Source organism: Oxyura jamaicensis, chromosome 4, assembly GCF_011077185.1.
Source record: "Oxyura jamaicensis isolate SHBP4307 breed ruddy duck chromosome 4, BPBGC_Ojam_1.0, whole genome shotgun sequence".
Taxonomy (NCBI): domain Eukaryota; kingdom Metazoa; phylum Chordata; class Aves; order Anseriformes; family Anatidae; genus Oxyura; species Oxyura jamaicensis.
This window is the reverse complement of record NC_048896.1, coordinates 76368288-76380489: the sequence shown is the minus strand read 5'-3', so window position 1 is coordinate 76380489 and position 12202 is coordinate 76368288. Positions and strand designations below refer to the sequence as shown.

The following is a 12202-nucleotide window of genomic DNA, read 5'->3' as shown; positions in this document are numbered from 1 at the left end:
CATATTAATCAGGGAATGAGGGACAAGAAGATGTAGAGCTTAAGAATGAAAACAGAAATCTGTCCTTCTTTATGTCCATTGCTCTCATTCATACACTGACACATATGTTTATATTCACTTTTCCAGAGGGTAAATTAAGAAATTAAGAAAAGGGGCCCAATGGAAAAAATGTTGTACAAAAGTAAGCTTGTATTCACTGATCTTCTCTGTACATCGAAAACATACTTCATATCCTGTGAAGCAAAGATCAAACTTTTTTAGCCTTAGGCATTTATAACACAAGAAATGTTAAATACAATTTTGCTGTAAGAGGAAGAGGAATGCACTTGCACCTGCATTTGGACTGAACAGTTGCTTTTGGTCTGGTTACTCCCATAGGTATTATGTGTGTAAGTTACAAGACCTCAAGGCAGGCAGATCATCCCTCTTCCCATACAGACAGTATGTTCCAAAACATGTAAAGCCTAGGTTACTATGTCCATTTTATGAATACCACTTGAATGTAGATCCAGGAAAATAGGGTAGGCTTCTGTATGTGGGCATCTTTGTAGTGTAAATGTTCTGTTTTCATATGAGTTACTCTGCAATGCAAGTAGGACAAGTGACACCCCTATCACACTCTAAAAGGGTATCACTTTTAGTGAGTACATCATTGCAAGTGGTTTGTCAGCTAACAACTTGCTCAGTGTACCATTTGTTGAAGTGATAATAGCTACTTTTAAATGCAGTCCATTTATTGGACACCTATTGGAGTGGCACCCCAGTTCAAAGAGATCCTTTTGAATACTTTTCTAGTAGTAAAAAAATTAATTAACAATTATCAACATAGCAAGTATAGCGAAAGCATACAAAATAGAAGGGAAGGGTGCTGAGTATTGCTAATGCAGCCTTATCACAAGTCACACACTGGAAATTTTGGGATAATTATCAGAGACTCCAGACTTTCTGGGCTATGCAGAGACCTGAAGAAAGTCTGTCTGATGTCACAATTACACATCAGAAAAAATTCATGATGATACAGGACCAAAACTCTATTCCTATCTACTCTGTTACAGGTCTAGTAACTGCTCTGTTTGGTATTAGCAATGGCTGGAGTGAGTATCAATGAAGATGTGCAATGTGTTATTATTACAAACTATGATAATACGATAAAACCTGTTATAGCTCCAGAAGCCATATGCAGAAGCAGCAAAGGCAGAGCACATTGTATACAGAACTTACAATGAACCTTTGGAAGACAGACACCAAAAAGTTCTGGAGGCTCCTGCTAATGCTGAAAGACCCCAGAATATTTCACATAGTCCAGATTGTTCAGATTCTGTTCTCTAACTTTACAAACATTATTCAATAATGGATGCTGTAACCAAGCCACCCAAACAGAAATATTAACAATATATTTGATTTACTATGACAAAAAGGCTGTATTAGAACAGAATTAGCTATATTTTAGTGAAGACATCTTTCACAACAGGTAAATCACTATTGTTACAAATTTGAATAAAACTCGCTTAGACCATAGGGTATTATTTCATCACCTGATGGAGGCTGCTTGCTTGGGTTTTTATTTCAGTAAATGTCTTTTGGTTTAGCACAGAATTTTTGCTATAGCACAATAGACAGCATCCTGCACTGTAAGCACAGAACTTTATTCATCCTGGAAATTTATGCAAGAACCTACTCAGAACTGAAGAACTAAACAGAAATAAAATCTATGTTTTAAGCTATGAATATAGAAATTTTGCGTTTGGTTTAATAGATTTTTATGGACAATGACAGGAATCTGAATGCAATGATATTTTGGTATACCTTCTCGTACTTCCACCATTTTCCTCAGAAAAGAAAGCAACTGAAAAAAAATCCTTTTGGTTCATTATAGCAAGAACACTCTCGTATCACTTCAGCTTCCATACCCACATGGGCAGATACATAAATTCCATGGATTTAGAATCATTTATGATGTTAGTCCCCAGTGTGTCATGTGAATCTTTTTACAACAGGATAGGCAGTCTGGGAATATTAGGATTCTTTCTCTGCTATAAGAAATTGAGAAGTTAGAGTGTTTTATTATTATTATTATTATTATTATTAATACATATATTATTTATCTAAAGCTAACAGTATTTTCCTTGCAGAAGAGGAAATTTTTTAAATTGACAATATTGCACATTGCCCAACATTACTAGAAGCTGACAGAATCCATGTAAAATGCACCAGCACTCAGTAAATGATATTAAAATAGTTGGGGGATTCAGGAATTCTGGGCCTCTATTCTTCACTGAGGACTCTAGGGTTTCTTTTTACTTCTTAGATTTTGGAACACCCAAATTGGTTTTGCTATTAGTAATTTTTAGGAGTTTTGATAGGAAAACAAAACAAAAAAACAAAATCTATTGGGAAAGAAATTATATTTGTAAATTTATGTAAATGTACTCAATGTAAAACTTTTTTTTAAGAAAAAAAATATGTTTTAAAACAATGCTGAAGTTACATGGTTATAATAACCAGGTAGCCTCAGTAAAATAGCACTGTTAGACTGTGTTTCCTAGCACTGAAATAAAATGAGACTTTAGCATATCTGACCATTACAAACCAGAACGAGTCTAACACAGGAAAGCAGTATACTGTTTAGCAAGGGGAATTAGTTCAATTGTTCACATAAAAGATTCACTCTTCAGACTTGCATTATCTTTGAACTCTTTTGCAACACACTAGTTTCAAAGATACACATTTTTGCATTGCAAAAATAGCAGTAAACTGGCACTGACATATTTTTGCTGTTTCTCAGGAGGGCACAAAGTCAGAATTCTAGTGGTGGTAACATTTGTTTCATGTCACGACATCTTCTTTTATTTTATTTTATTTTATTAATTATTATTATTATTTATTTATTTATTTAATGTTAATTTATTTTTTATTCCAGACTTGCACTGACAACATTCTGCTTGGACTCATAACAGAGCATCATCTCCAATACTCATGTGCACTTGCTTTTTGCTCAATAAAGTGGCAAGACCAACTTATATTTGCTCCCCACATATCCTCCTTCCATGATCTTCTTCATAACTACAGTCTGTAAAGATAAAGTTCTAGAGATTTGCTCCAAGCACAGAATCTACATCAACTCTAGTTTTCACAAGAAACCCTAATTAAATTTTGGGGCAGTTTTATTTATTTATTTATTCATTTTTATTTTTAAAAGGAATATTTTTCAGAAAATAATTTCTCTGTCTCCAGATTAGAGTGGTCATGATATTTAACGTGAAAGTTAAGCACAGGTGTGGGAAAGAAAGAACAAGTGTGGTCAAAGGCCATTCATAACTGCAAGTGAATACCTGCAGGTGTATCTTCATGACTTCAAACATTCCAACTGACTTCAGCATGTGATATTATCACTTGCACAGGTGAGGTTTTTATGCAGGATTGCAATGGAGTTGGTCTTCAGATGCGGTAAAAACGGTGTCTTTGAAAGACTGCCTCTAGATTTAGGTATTCAAGTCTTAAGTTTTAACCTCAAGAACTCCGCTCAGTTTTCCACTAGCCCTAGGGGCATTTACCTTAGCTACTTTTCAGTAGCTCATTCCCAGTCTTTTCAAGAATTTAGCACTTGCAAGTATGTTAATGTGCCACCTTAGGGCCCGTGATAGCTGATGCCATAAGAGTTTCTGAACTGGCTACTCTTAACTTCTTCTGGGAAATTAAATGATTGAAGATTTTGGCAAGATCATTAAACTTCAGTCTCAAGCTCTTCCACTCTTTTGGCTGAGATTCTCTCATGTGGCATAGTGCTTGTCTGGAGAGTATATTCGTCATTTGAAACAGTGATATCATCTCCTCCACTATTTCCACTGTCTGCCTTCTGCTCTGGGCTTGGCCTCAGGCTCCTTCATTCTAATGTAATTGGTGAGAGACCTTTTCTCCAGTCCCCTAAAACATGTGACTCACTACCCATTTGCATCATCCTGATTCAAAATGTACTCTTCTCTCTTCAAGGGGCTAAGAAGAGTTAGATTTTTGAGAAGGTAGACTATTTTTCCTGTGAGCAGTTTTAGAGTATATAAATGTTATTTTGTGAGCTGAAAGAATTTCTGTTTTAAATTTCTGTGGCATTTATACCACTGTGATTTGAAGGAGTAGAAAAAAAATACAAACTTTCAAAAGGGAAGTTGCATTCTCATGCAAGCACTCTCTTTATGAGTTCCCAGTTATCAACAAGAAATCATAAGCTGTTTGGAGACAGATTTCCCTAATTGTCATACAGGAGTAAGCAATAAAAAACTTTTGGAAATACAAGACAAAATGTCTGCAGTATGTCAGTATGTTTTTTAGCAAACAGTGAAATAATATTTTTGTATTTTAATAGTAAACAAATATCCATATGTAGAATTACCAGAGACTGAAAAGTACATACTTATGGAAAAGAAATCAGTGATTAAAATAAACCATTCTTTTATTTCTCAAAGGCTACTTTCTCATGATAATGAAAATAAATGTTGTCAAATCAATTCTGTTACAGCTGCTTTGAGGCATTCCAGCTGAAAAAGCAGAAGCAAAGCTTAATGCTGTTCACTCTCTAACCCTAGCGTAAAGGCACTTTTGGGAGAAGGAGAATGACCTTAGGCTCTGGTGCTTCTCAGCTGCTGGAGTAACTCCTTGGGCGGAGAGACTGCTGTAAATTGCAGTACAGATTAGATTGCCCCTGGCTGATTCTCAAGTCAGGGGAATAAAAATATGTCTCTGTTTCCATTTTCTCAGCTGTGCCAGCTGAGGAACCAGCCTTAAAGTTCACCACTTGCTGAAAGCATGCAAGGGTGCCATGGACAGGGCTGATAGTCATGTCTGCCTGAAGGACCAAGGGCTACCAGCTGCCTATGAAACAGTACATTTACTTGTGTCCTTCTGTATGTTTGTGCAGTGCTTTTTACAGTGGATGCCTAATGCTTTCTGGGGCTTTTAGGTACTATTGTGCAGCAAATAAATAATTCTTTGCTATGTATATATGAGTGAGATAAAATGTTCCTCAGTATTCGTCCAGTAAATTGTCTTATTTTACAAATAGCATATATTGAGAATTTAAAAAATAAAAAAATAAAATGGATATGCAACACAATACAGAAAAATGTTTAAAACAGAAATTATAATGCTTAAAAATGTTCTGAAAACACACTGTTTTCTTTAAAAAATGTTTAAAGTTGGTTAGATTATAACATGTTACACTGAAACTAGTATCTTGCCTATGAATTGCAAACAAATTGCTTTTTCAGTGATTTAATTTCTATTTAAAAGGCTACACTAAACTGTGGGATGTTGACTTTCAAGGATTTTAGCTCCAATATCAGCTTGACCATAAATTCTACTCTATTCACCCCATTTCAGTAAACATTCAAAACAAGTAATAGAATATCTTGTGTAATAAGAATTACCATGGGTGTTTCAGGTTAACACTTAAATCTATCAATAAACATGACTGATAGACCTATCTTAGTCTTTCACTTTTGATATATGTACACTCATGCAGGAAGGAGTATTAAAAATCTCTCTATTTAGAACTTGTATAAACTCTTTGAAAATATGTAAAAGCAAAAGATACTGCAAAGTATACAAAATGATATCAATACCCTGGTGACACATTTATTATAGAAGAAGTAAAGTATTATAGGAGGTAAATATCAATGTATGTCTTCCTATACCCTTAAGAATTTAGTCCCACAAAGAAACGTCTCAACCCTTTTTCAAGTTTTATGAGGGCTTCTTTAAATATTTAGAGTAGGGAAAGCCACTTCTTTTCTACCTCGGGCCAATGAAAGAGGAACTTTCCTTTAGTCTTTTTAAAACATGAAAGGGGCAAGATCACTAACATCAGAAGCCTCCTCCCTTTACTCTAAGAATGGTTCTTTCAAATCTTCAAATAAGAAAATACTTTCCTCTGTAGTTTCCCGATCTTGCACAAGATGTTGAGCCACATACAGTGCTTTAATCCCACCAGGCTCTGTGTGTGTGTGTGTGTGTGTGTTGGTGTGTCCATGTCTGTGCATATGTTAGAGGAAAAGAAAACCTTTTAATTTTCAAACACTGTGAAGAATGTAAGAATGAATGCCTATATAGTCAAGGAGTAATGACAATAAAATGTTGTCATTTCTTATAGATAAAACAAGGCAAGTATAACCCAAAATAAACAGGCAATGCAATTCTGTTTATTTTTCAACAATGGATGTACCCAGACTCCCATGAGCTTGCAAAATTTCATCTGAATGTTTTTAAATGCCCTGGAAAAGAAATGTAGTAGTAGTAGTTGTTGTTGTTGAAGGAGAAGGAGGAGAAGGAGGAGAAGAAATATAGAATCATAGAATTAAAATCATCTAGGTTGAAAAGACCTTCAGGATCACCCAAGTCCAACCATCAACCTGACCTACAAAGTCTCATAACTAAACCATGTCTCTTAATAGTGTTAGCGGTAGTATTAGTGGTGGTGGTAGTAGTTGTAGTACAATGGATACCATATATCAAAGAGTTGGTACAACTACAAAAGGGAGCAACCAGCTCTCATGATTTCCAGAGTCCCAAACCTGTCACACCCTACTTTCATAGTGGTCCATAGAATCTGAAGCATGCAAAGGCAACTGGGACATGCATAAAAATGGTCTGATTGAGGGTGGAAAAAAAATAAAATCCTAGATCAATGCTCCCTCTTATGTTCTGTACACTCAAAATTCAAGCTGAAGGGAATCATCCTAAGCATATCTAACAGTAACAGTGCAGAAGAAGATGAGGGTAGACTCTCAGGCAGTCAGACTCCAGTATTTCAAGTCATAAAATCATAGGTTAGATCTTAAATCAGACTTGAATGGTAATTAGGTCCTCAGGCCTTACAATGGTCCTGCAATTTTTCTCCTTTTATGTCTAGAGCAGTGCCATGCTTTACATAATTAAAATGAGTTACTTTCATACACTTTTTATGTATGTTGAAAAATTCCTAACATACACTTTTAAAGGAAATAGTTCTGTGGTGAAATAGGGTTAGTGATTTTACTTCAGTTACATGCACGTAGTGAACTTTTCAAAGTGCTTGACACTAAAAGCTGCTTATACATAATTTATATCATACTTGCTAGCTGAACTCTATTCTCATACTTCATGCCTGCCATTCTCATGAACATAATAGCAATAATCCATCATGTATATGTATTGTATTATGATGCTGTTTGCAGGTTGATAAAGACAAGATAAATAGATGGTAGCTGCAACAAAGCCATGTCATTATTAGAATTTAGGAGCAGAAATTTTATTCTTTCATATTTACATTGACTTATGGGTACCATGTTTTACACTCCAGTGTTTCAGTGATAAATTCTATCTGTCCATATTTTTAAAAAGAAAACCACTAATTAATATCAGTTCCAGTTATTTTCTATTCTTATTAGGGCAACTGCGCTACTGTCATGAACATGTTTAGCTTTCTTGGATCCACTAGAGTCTTGCCAGTTCATAACAGCTATGGAATTGGATATCATATGTATGATTTATTCCAAGTATCACCAAAGTAAACTGAATAAAAAGATTTGTATTTAAATATTACCATTTTTCTGGATTTCTAGAGAGTTACCTGAATATCTGGAGAAGACTCCATGTTTATAGTATATAACACTGAAAATACTTTTTTCCTCAGCAATGATAGGAGCCAAGAAGTTTGATGCTTCTCAGTGATTCTTGCAGAAAGCTGGACCTGTACTATGTGGCTTTTTAAGGCATCATGTGGATGGTCCAAACTTTCCCTTTTTTAGTGTGTGTAATCTGATATTTTCTATATAGAAGAAGAAAAAAGAAAAAAGAAAAAAGGAAAAAGGGAAAAAAAAAAAAAAAGTCTAAAGTAATTAAAGTAAGAAACTGGCCTGAACAGATATATTAAAGAAGAGCTAACTAAATTTTTTTTAAATTTCAGTGAATGCATGGACTTTTCAATTGCCTCTATCTCAAACTTTTCGTTAATTATTTCAGAAAATATATTTTGGAATAATATTTCAAAAATACAAGATTAACAAAGATTTACAGGCCTCTAATATATGTGTTTTTTTGGTCACTCTGGGCACACTCAAAAGATTTTAATTTTATTTTTCAGTAGAGAGCAAGTTGTTTTTACAGACCATTAATGGAAGCTCTAAACTTACAGAATACTGTTGCATGATTGATTGCATAAGGAGAAAATAAAATGTAATGGTTTAACTGGATTATCCTACTGGAAAAAAAAAATATTAGAAATTTGTAGTTCATGAGTACTGATTTCAAGAGTGTGTGGTAAAACTTGAGTGTAGTTAGTAATAGAGGTCATATATTGCATACATGAAATCCGTTCTTCATTCATGTAAATGGTGAGTCCAGTTGCTGCTTAAAAAGTCCTGCTGTTTTTAACAAGACTTAGTCCTTTTATTTCTTTTAGATTCCAGTCCATTAAAAGGAAAGTACTCTGGCACTTCAGCAGTAAAGATGATTGTGTGCAACAGCAAACCTAGAATAGCTAAAAAATAATAGCACAAGTAATGTACATAAAAAGAAACATGGAACGAGTTCCACAAAACCATTAAAAATAATAATAATAATAAAAGTTTATTACTTCACAGAAAACAACAAATAACAGATGACATAATGAAGCATAAAACCTTCATTATATTTTTTCTTCATTCTTCACCAAAAAGGTTAATTGTGACCAGAAGCTTAAAATATTTAATATTAGCAACTAAGTGCTAGAACTACATGGCAGAATTGGCTAACAGATTGAAAAATTCTTAGACGAACCATATCTGCTCAAACCATCATGACTTAACAACATTTTTCCCTAAAGTATTTATGAAGTAAAATCCTCTCTGAACCATTAGCAGTCACCTTTGAGAACTTTTCAGTACAGATAAAGGCTGAAGGGACACCTAATGGAAAAATACAACTAGTAAACTAAAAAAGAAAAGAGTATTATGTATCATCTGCCTAGTTCATACAGAGTATGATACTGGAATAAATAATTAATCAGTGATTTTCTCTGTCAGTACCTAGAAAATCTAAGGTTGACTAAAAGTAACCACAACAGAGTTACTGAAATCACAACAGCTTTACAAATCACAACAGGCTATTCTGATTTCCTTCCATGACGGCATAAATTGCTAAGTGGGTAATGAGCAAGCACTTATGTACTTTTTCTTTCTTGACATGTGATAATTCCATATGATACTGTCAAAACTATGGAAATATGTTCTGACTGAAATTACTGTAAAAATCGCTTAGCAGAGACAGCTTATCATCTGTTCACTGTCAAACTGAAATAAGTGTTTTAGTGCAGCACTATGCAGTATTTTCATTTACACTTGATGGAGCAGTATTTGTGGGTAAAAATGACCAGAGGGGATATGGACATTCTGGAAGGTAGGGTTAGATTCAGCATGATTTTGATGAACTGGAGAAATGGTACAAAACCAATAAAATAGAATATAAAAAGACATATGCATACAGCCTTAGAAGGAAATAAAAACGTAAAATGCAGAATGGCTCACTAGGCAGATATACTGCAAAAAGGGGCTAAGGATTACAACTGAGTGCAAATGGAGTGTTAGGTAATGTTGTAAAACAAAAAAAAAAAAAAAACCCAAAAAAAAAAAACGGGGGGGGGGGTGATTTAAAGTAAGTAAGTCCTGAGACATACAGAGCACATATTTCAGTCTAGTCAGCATTTGTCTTGATGGGATTACTGAATGTAGCTTTAAGTACTAATGAGAGAAGGGAAAAAGAAAAAAGCAACAAAAGTTTAGTAGATTTGAAAATATGACCACTGAGCAAAGGATGAATAAAAAAGAAAAGCCTAGTTAGTCTTAAAAAAAGAACCTTAGAGTGACATGATAACAGTCTTACAATATTCAAATATGAAAGGAGAAAAAACTGTTATTAATGTTGCCACCAAAAGTGAAACAAAAATAATCATTTTCCATAAGAAAGATTTATGTGATATATCAAAAAAACTTTTCACTACAGCTAAGAACAGGATTCCTACACTGCCTGTGGAATGCCTGTCTTTAGAAATTTTAAAGAATAGGTTTAATAGGTGACTGTTAAGATTGGACGAAATATACTAGTTCCAGCCTCAAAGAAAGGTATGTGATATTCAGATGTCCTTTGAAGCTCTGCATTTTTGGGATTCTACATTTCATTGAAAAGCTGTGTAAGTCAATATTTCAAATTATATTTATTCCCAAAATTGCACATTTAACAAAGTAATAAGTATTTTCTCCCGTCCATAAAAATATGAAAGGATGATACAGCCTTGAAATTGGAAGGGTCAGGTGTTTTTTCTATATTTGTTTGTTTATTTAGTATAACAGAGTTTGTAAGATTTTCCATTTACAAAAAAATAAAAATATATTTTTATATAAGTGTTTATTAATTTTTTCTAGGTTACTCTTCCAAATGAAAGGTGCATTCTTATAGCTTAGCAGTTGTAGAGGTTGCCATTTATTCCAATGTTTTCATAACTATTATTTCATAACACCTTCTGTAATGTATGCATAGACATAAGCTCATTATTACTCTGACTTGTCACAAGTGTTCATTGTTAAACAGCGCAAACATCATATGCTGACCTACAATGCAACACTTCCATCAGGATAAGATCTGTTCTGCCCCAATTGCAAGTTTCATCTCAAGTTGCTTACAATGAACAGAGAACACCATATGTTTTTTAATGTATTCACAAGTAGTTTCTGAGTTAAAATGAAGCAAAGGCAGTCCATCTGTGAGAGCACATCTGTATGTACTTTGAAATATCCATTTCAAAGTCTTCACTGTAGTAAGAAAAAAGAAAACTGCATGCTGAAATAGTCGTGTTGAAGATATAGACATAGGCCTATTTTCAATCTCTGGTTTGGGGTTAGGTGGGATGGTCAGATTGTTATGCCCAGAAACAGAAACACAGATGCTTACAGATGTTTTATCTCCTCAGTCAGGCAGCTGCTGAATAGTACATTTTGGCACATAATTCTAGTTTAACTCCACCTTACTCATTTGTGAATATAGTATTATTATAATATTATAGTATTAAGCCTAAGCATGAGAAAAATCTTTATCTCTTTCAGTATAAATATGAAGTTATTAAAGAAATAGTGAATATTCTTTTCTGGCCCCAGAAAGTATAAAAATGTCTGAAACATATGAAAGAGATTTTCCTGGAGAGTCTGTTTTTGAGTTTGCATTATCATTAAGAAAAAATTTAAATTGTTGCATGATTTAAAATAATGTACATTTTCAGAGTTTTCATGAAATTATTTAACTAGAAAAAAAGGCATAAAAATTAGAAGAAATAATAGGCTTCTGTGACCATTTTTTGTACTGAAAAATACTCAAAAAATAATGGCTGATCAATTAAGTATATGGTATTTCTTATCTCTGCATTATTATAGAATCTAAGAGTTTTAAATTTTGTTTGATACAGGAAACAGAAAAATAATCTATGAGATCTGAAAAACAAATTACTTGAATTACCTTAACTGTGTTTTTCTTTCTATTATATTATGATTTTTGATATTATTTTTCTTCAGAAAAGAAATAATATATATATTTTTTTGAGGTGAAACGTTACCTCAATACTGCAGAACAGAGAAACAGGACTTTCAAAACTTTCTATCTGTCTTTTTATTGAGGCAATTCCATGAGTCAGATAAAGGATCTGACCATACAGTTCACCAATAAGACAATATAGCCAAATGAAATGAATTCATTTGTAGAAAAATGACAAAAGCAATTAAATATAAGTTTTGCTAATGGCTAGTATATCTTGCTATAGCCTGCTCTGAGTATCTAGGTTGTGAGATTAAAAATTTGAGCAGATTTGAAATTTGATAGATTTACCTTCTCTTGTTTATCTACCATGTATAAAGAAGTATAAATTGAATTTTTCAAAAGTCTTAGTTAGAAGAGACCAAATAAAATACACTTTTGGACTAATCACTATTAATCAATATATCTTGAATTTTTAGTCATATTATTAAACATATACTTTTATATATATTACCTGAAACACTCAATCCACTGAAATAAAAGAGAAAAAAAATCTTGAAAAATGTCTTTAAACAATTTGGCTAATGTTTATATTCTGTGAAATCTACTTGTGGTTGTTCAGTTTGAAAATAAAGAAAAAATTATGTTCCTTGTACTTCTTCCCTGTACTTTTAAA

General features: G+C 33.4%; 1 long non-coding RNA gene across 1 annotated transcript in view; it reads right to left on the bottom strand.

The window, feature by feature from the left end:
• Positions 1-7308: 7308 nt before the first annotated feature.
• LOC118167005 overlaps positions 7309-12202 on the bottom strand; it is a 21517-nt gene continuing 16623 nt past the window's right edge. Inside the window, exon 3 of the long non-coding RNA XR_004750869.1 lies at positions 7309-7798. This is a non-coding gene — a long non-coding RNA (uncharacterized LOC118167005). The remainder of the gene's footprint in view (positions 7799-12202) is intronic.